The 6,927-nt window shown below is 48.8% G+C and overlaps 1 protein-coding gene across 5 annotated transcripts in view; it reads right to left on the bottom strand.

Moving 5' to 3' along the window:
* Anks1a (ankyrin repeat and sterile alpha motif domain containing 1A) overlaps positions 1 to 6,927 on the bottom strand; it is a 159,251-nt gene that overhangs the window by 137,438 nt on the left and 14,886 nt on the right. The gene's annotated exons all lie outside the window — the stretch shown is intronic.

A 6,927-nucleotide genomic window follows, 5' to 3' on the forward strand; every position in this document is an offset into this window, starting at 1 on the left:
CAGGAGAGTGCTCCCTCTGATCTAATGTCTGCTCTGCAGGAGAGTGCAATCAATCACCAATCACAAAGCCCTGGGAACTTGGTCTGCCTATTTTCTTTTTAAAATTAAAACTAGTTTTTGGGTTTGGTCTTCAAGATTTTTTTTAAATTACATATGGGGGGGGGGTACAAGAAGGCACCCACAGAGGCCAAAGGCTCCAGACAGTCCCAGAGCTCCCAGGTACCCTATAAAGCAGGAAGTGCTCTTCATCCAATCATCTCTGCAGCCCCAGTCTGCCTTTTCTAGACGTCCTCAGTGCTACCTGCACAGTCCTTATTAGTGACAGTCCAACACGAGGGTGGAAGCACGGGCCGTGATAGCCAATGGCACCCCAATCCCACCCCCACCCTGCTGTTCTCCTGTGTGTGAGGAAGGAGCCATCCCAGCACAGCTCAGACAAAGAAAAAGCAGAGCGAGCTCTAAGTCTTACAAACGCTCAGAATCCATATGCTAAGCTGGTTCACAAGAAGCGCTGACTGGGCTTTTTGTGTATCAGTGAGCAAAGAAGGAAGGTGGGCCTCTGCTGGCTCCCACTTGGCACAAGGGTTCACAGGGCTTCTCTGTGGACTAGCCACTGGAAGATAGCCGTGCTGCCATAACAAAGAATAAGTAGAAACCGACTCATTTGTCTGTTTGCAAAAGTTATCATTAAGCTGCACGAACTGGCGTGGTACGCACGCCTTTGATCCCAGCACTTGGATCACCTCTGTGAGTTCGAGGCCAGCCAGACTCAGTCTCAAACAAAACAAAACAAAAAGTCATCATTCAACTCTAGACCTTAGCTACAAACTCCCACGCACGTCACAAAAACTGAGGTGTCTGAAAGCAAGAACTGCCCCCCAAGAAGGAAAAGCATTTTGTTTCACTTATGACCCACAAAAATCCACTCCTTCCATACAGTCCCACTCCGCAGATTCACACCTGATGCTAAGACACAGGACAGAGGAGCTTCTCAATGCTAACCAACAGTCACAGCGTCCTGTCCATTCCATCTTCTGATGCTCTCACTTGCCTTCTTCCTGCTCCATCAGGGTATTTATCATTTTGCAACCCCTAGTCCACAAATTCATTTTTTAAAAAAATGAACTGATCTCCCTAACATGTTGAGTTGGCTCCCATCATTTATTGCTGTAAAAGCCAGCATCTTAATGCGGCCACCTAACGCTGCCTCCTGCCCAGCTATCTGCTCCACGGCTCAGGCCTTGCTCTCACATCCTCCGCAGGTGCAGACAGGACTGCCTCAACGTGCCCTGCTCTTCTCTAGCCTGAGGCAGCTATGGTTCTCCCCTCCTCGGCCTGCACAGCTCCACAGCCTTCCTGTCCTGGGAGGGAAGCTCATCCTTGGTTTCTGGAAAGCCCTCAGTATCCTTCCATGCACAGCACTCACCGCAGGATTACTGCCTGTTCGCTCTGCCAGCAGATGATCAGATGGCTGAACGGAAACGTCTTTTCTCTCTCTAACTCCTTAGCCAACAAGGTGAGCTGGCACAGGCAAGGCACTCATTAAATGAAAAAACTGCCAATTGTCCTTTGGCTCCAAACCAGCACAATTCCCCCACCTTCCCCAGAGGGTAGCCCACGTTCTGATCACTTAAATGCATGTAGAAACGTGGCTCGGGTGCTAACTACTGCTATTAGCCCCAGGTGGACCATGGATGGCGTTAAGCCAGCTCAGGACACAGAACGGGGTGCAAAGGAGAAGTCTTGGCGGGATGAGCTTGAACAGTTATATAGGCCTGGAATGGGTTTTCTCGGAAGCTCGACATGCATCTGGGAATGTGTTAGCACAGGCCTTTCCCTTCCCCATTCAACCATGCTGCACACGGTGGAGCAATAGGACATGTTTCTAGAGACTCCCCAGTGCCAGACGGCAAGACAGTAGCTTCCTCAGGAAGGGTACTCTGGGCTTGGGTGTTGGAATGTACCCGTGAGCACACAGAGACACTCAGGGGTAAGAACATATAGACCTGAGCCTGCAGCGCTCATGCGTTCAATCCCACTCATACTTCTTTTTGGCAGCACTGCACAGCAAACCTTGCGCATTAGGCAAGTGCTCTATACTGAGATGCACCTGGAGCCGGGAGACAGCATAAAGAACAAGTCTAATGGGCTGCAGATATGGCTCGGTGGTTAAGGGCACTGCGTATTCTTCCAGAGGACTCAGGGTTTCCATGCACTAACTTCGAGGTTCACAACTGATGGAGGAAGGTCATTGGCTAATAAAGAAACTGCCTTGGCCCATTTTATAGGTTAGAACATAGGTGGGTGGAGTAAACAGAACAGAATGCTGGGAGGAAGAGGAAGTGAGCTCAGACACCATGCTCTCCTCTCTGGGGAAGACGTGATGAAGCAAGCCGCCAGGTCAGACATGCTGAATCTTTCCCGGTAAGACTGGTGCTATACAGATTATTAGAGATGGGTTGATCGGGATGTGAGAGTTAGCCAGTAAGGGCTAGAGCTAATGGGCCAAGCAGTGTTTAAAAGTATACAGTTTGTGTGTTGTTATTTTGGGGCATAAGCTAACCAGGCAGCCAGGAGCAGCCCGCAGCTCCCACAACACACAACCATCTGTAACTCCAGTTCCAAGGGATCCAATGTCCTCTGGCCTGTGAGAGCACCAGGCATACATGCAAAACACCCATACACATTAAAATAAGTAAATGAATACATTTTTAAAAGTAAGCTGGGTAGTGCACGCCTTTAATGCCAGCACTCAGGAGGCAGAGGCAGGTGGATCTCTGTGAGTGTGAGGCCAACCTGGTCTACAGAGTGAGCTCCAGGAAAGCCAGGGCTACACAGTGAAACAAACAAACTAACAAAGGCTTGGAAGTCAAGGCCACACTGTGCAGACAGTGACTGGGCCTGAGCCCATTAGTAGACACACACCCAGGGCAGCAGCACACAGACTAGTGCACACACTAATTGCCTTGTGATGACCCAACGGCACTGAGAAGTTCCTTTACTTAATATAATACTGCAGTGAATAAAATTTACTTCACAAAGGTACTAGATCCATAATCACTTGATTACACTGTATCTTTCCCAACAAAGGGGACGGAAGGACCCTACAGTCTGCTGAGACTAAATGAGTTTCTGGACTACTTTAATTCCTCAGTTCTCTCCCGAAGTCTATACTCCTTGAGGCCCAGCATTCAAGCCTGGACAATCTGCTGCCAGCCGACCCAGCAGCCTCACCTTAACTGACTGTGCAGGGGCCTCATGGCGCCAACTGGGCAAACAGGTCTGGCCTATTCCAGCCTCTCCACTTTCACCAGAGCAGTTCCCCTCCGGCCTCCACCCAACCTTCTCAGCGCTCTGGATCCTGAGAGAAACTGCAAGGCCAAGAAAGGACTTCCAGACTACCTCCGCGCCCAGCTGCCACCTCCTCCTCCGCACTCCTCAGGACCGACAATTCACCCCTGCAACTGCATGGCTGAGCGCCCAGGAGGAGGCTTGGTCTCCTCCGTGCAGATACTAACACTCCTCAGCTGCCCTGCTGCGTTCTAGCTGTCTGTACGCATCCACACATAGTTCATGAGTGAACCTTCAGAAAACCGCTCTTCCTTATCCGTTTGGTTTGTTTGTCTCACGTAGCCCAGGCTGGCCTTGAATTCACCAGGTAGCAAAAGGTGACCTTGATCCTGCACCCCCCCACTTCCCAAATCCTGGAATTACAGCACCTGCTACCATACCTGGCTGACATTCGATTATTACAGATGATGAACATGAGACAAAGAGATAAGGACGCTGTGTCAGCTGGCAGGGGGAAGGCAAGACCCAAACTCAGGCCACTGTTTGTGCATTTTGGTTTGTTGTTCACTTTTTCAGATTCATTTTATTTTTATGTGCATAGTTATTTTGCCAGCATGTATGTCTGTGTACTATGTATGTACCTGGTGTCCTTGGAGATCAAAAGAAGGTATCAGATGCCCTGGACCTTCAGGTTACAGTCGTGAGCTGCCATTGTGGGGGGATGTTGGGAATCAAACCTGGGTCCGCTGAAAGAGCAGTCAGTGCTTTTTTGTGTGTGTTTTTGAGGCAGGGTCTGGTCTTACTTTGTAGTTTGGGCTAGCCTGGAATTCCCTATGTAGCCTACGATGGCTCCAGACTTTACCTCCTCCTGGGTATTAGGATGACAGATGTGACTTCAAACTGGTATAATTTTAAAAGCATTTAAAAGAAGCAGGAGAGTTCTGGTGCCCCTAGCCGCCTCCCTGTTCTGAGTATCAAATGACAACTAATATCCATTATAAAGCAACAGAAAGCACCAACATTAAGATGAAAACAGAATTTTGTTTTGTTTTGTTTTTTGAGACAGGGTTTCTCTGTAGCTTTGGGGCCTGTCCTGGAACTAGCTCTTGTAGACCAGGTTGGCCTTGAACTCAAAGAGATCCGCCTGCCTCTGCCTCCCGAGTGCTGGGGTTAAAGGTGTGCACCACCACCGCCCAGGTAAACACGGACATTTTAAGAAGTCATTGTGAGGGGCTGGAGAGACAGCGCAGTTGCTGGTTGCTCTTCCAGAGGACTCAAGTTCAGTTTCTAGATCCACATCAGGCAGCACACAAGTGTCTCTAACTTCTGCTTCAGGGGATCGGATGCCTCTGGCCTCTTAGGGTACCTGTACTCACATGCACAACCCACAGGACACGCACGGGGACACACACGGACACACACACATACACACAAACAATTTAAATCATTTTTAAAACAAGTCTTTAAAAAAATAAAGAAATCAGTTTGAGGCCATGGAGACAGGTCTGGAGTTCTGGGTTTGATCCCCATAACCCACAGAGGCTGAAAGAATGGACTCCACAAAGAGGCCCTCTGACCTCCACACATGCACTGCAGCATGTGTGCATCATACACACACAATCAGAACTTTTAAAAACAAGAAATCAGCTTCTATGCTCTTCTGACGAAAACAATTTTGGAGTTTGCTTCATCACTGCCTCTTTAGCACTCATGACAATCATATAACCACACGCGTTCCTCTGGGAAACCAAAGACATGTTTAAATGACTGTGAAATGCCACTCAAAAACATCAGGTTTGGGGGCTGGAGAGATGGCTCAGTGGTTAAGAGCATTGCCTGCTCTTCCAAAGGTCCTGAGTTCAATTCCCAGCAACCACATGGTGGCTCACAACCATCTGTAATGAGGTCTGGTGCCCTCTTCTGCAGATATACACACAGACAGAATATTGTATACATAATAAATAAATAAATAGTAAAAAAAAAACAAAACAAAACATCAGGTTTTTCTAAGCGTCTGATGAGAGAATGAGAGGCGGCTAAGTACTTGTAGCACAAATGTTCCCTCTGTAAGCGAACTGCAAAGATGTTAAGAGCCTCGTTATCAGTGTGCAAGGGGCACAAATCTGCACTCCTAGGCCTTGGAAGACTATGAGGATGATTCAAAGTTCAAGTCCAGCCTGTACTAAAGCACACAAGCAGTTCATGGTAAGGCTAAACTACACAGCTTCTGAATCTCTCTCTCCACACACACGCTCGTGGGCACGCACGCGCACGCACACGCACGCACACACAGCCCTCCTACTTGGACACAGTGCACACCTGTAACCCCGGCTCTGAGGAGGCTGACAGTAGGATCAGAGAGGGCAGCATGGGCTACAGTAAAACAGTAAGGCCCTATCATCTGAAAACAAGCCCTGGGCCTGATTTCTTAAACACTCTTTTAAAAGAAAAAACTGCTAAACAGTAAAGCAAAGCCATAAATACTGAGCTGTTTACTTAAACGCCTTTCTGAAAATCTGCTCTGTGTCTGATAATGATGGCAAAATGAACAGCTGAGGAGTGACTAGCAAGGAAACGAGTCTCCAGCTGGATCTTATATGGACAATTATGGAGAAAGCAACAGATTACAAGTGACAAATTCAGACTCTCTGCCAATTTCCACATCTGAGCTGTCCTTATTGCTAGGTAAAGTAATAGCGCGCCCCACGACTGCCAACCATACAGGACGCAGGGGCTGCTTCACAGCCTCTGAGCCAGTCTCCTCTACCAGTCCAGGAGCCGGCCGTGAGCTCCACACACGACAACCCTAAGGGCCACGTGGGGAGGAGGGCCGCAGTCCCTCTTTGAATCTCATCAGTAAGATGGACACTAATGCTCTCACTGGAGAACTGAAGACTGAAACAGCAAGGATTACGGCAAACATTACCCATCTCACAACCCCAGGCTTCAACTATTAGCCACATCATTTGGCCCAGGTAGACCAGAGTCTCTGAAGGTCATTTTCTGAAGACTATTACTTGAGAAAGAAGACCCAGTTGTGAAGCACTAAGGACAGTGGGTGGGAACTGAGAAGGGAGAGCAGAAAGCAATAGCTGGGCAGAAGCACGCAACAATGTGTGGCTACAAGAGCACACCCGTGCATACAAGAGAGAGCACACCCGTGCATACAAGAGCACACGTGGTGCACGGGTATGAGTGTGTGTGCACATACACATTCACGCGTGCGTGCCTCCGGCTTCTCACTAGCCCTTCAAACTCACTCCCTGCACTCACTTTGACCACACCAGTGTACCTGGCATTTCACCAATCCAAAAACCTTAACCACTTTCACCTGAAGGAGGAGGCTGGCTTTTCTCCCAGATAAGATGCATGGCTCCATGAACCTGTCTTGAGGAAACCAAGGCCTCTCAGAGAGGCATATGGGAGGCTTCTCCCTCTTCCAAGGCCACAAGAGCATCTTCCGCATATGCTCTAAACCAGAGAGCTGGCATACATTTAAAGACATCTCTCCAGGGCTGGAGAGATGGCTCAGTGGTTAAGAGCATTGCCTGCTCTTCCAAAGGTCCTGAGTTCAATTCCCAGCAACCACATGGTGGCTCACAACAACCTGTAATGGGGTCTGGTGCCCTCTTCTGG

The sequence above is a fragment of the Microtus ochrogaster genome, linkage group LG2, assembly GCF_000317375.1.
Source record: "Microtus ochrogaster isolate Prairie Vole_2 linkage group LG2, MicOch1.0, whole genome shotgun sequence".
Classification (NCBI taxonomy): domain Eukaryota; kingdom Metazoa; phylum Chordata; class Mammalia; order Rodentia; family Cricetidae; genus Microtus; species Microtus ochrogaster.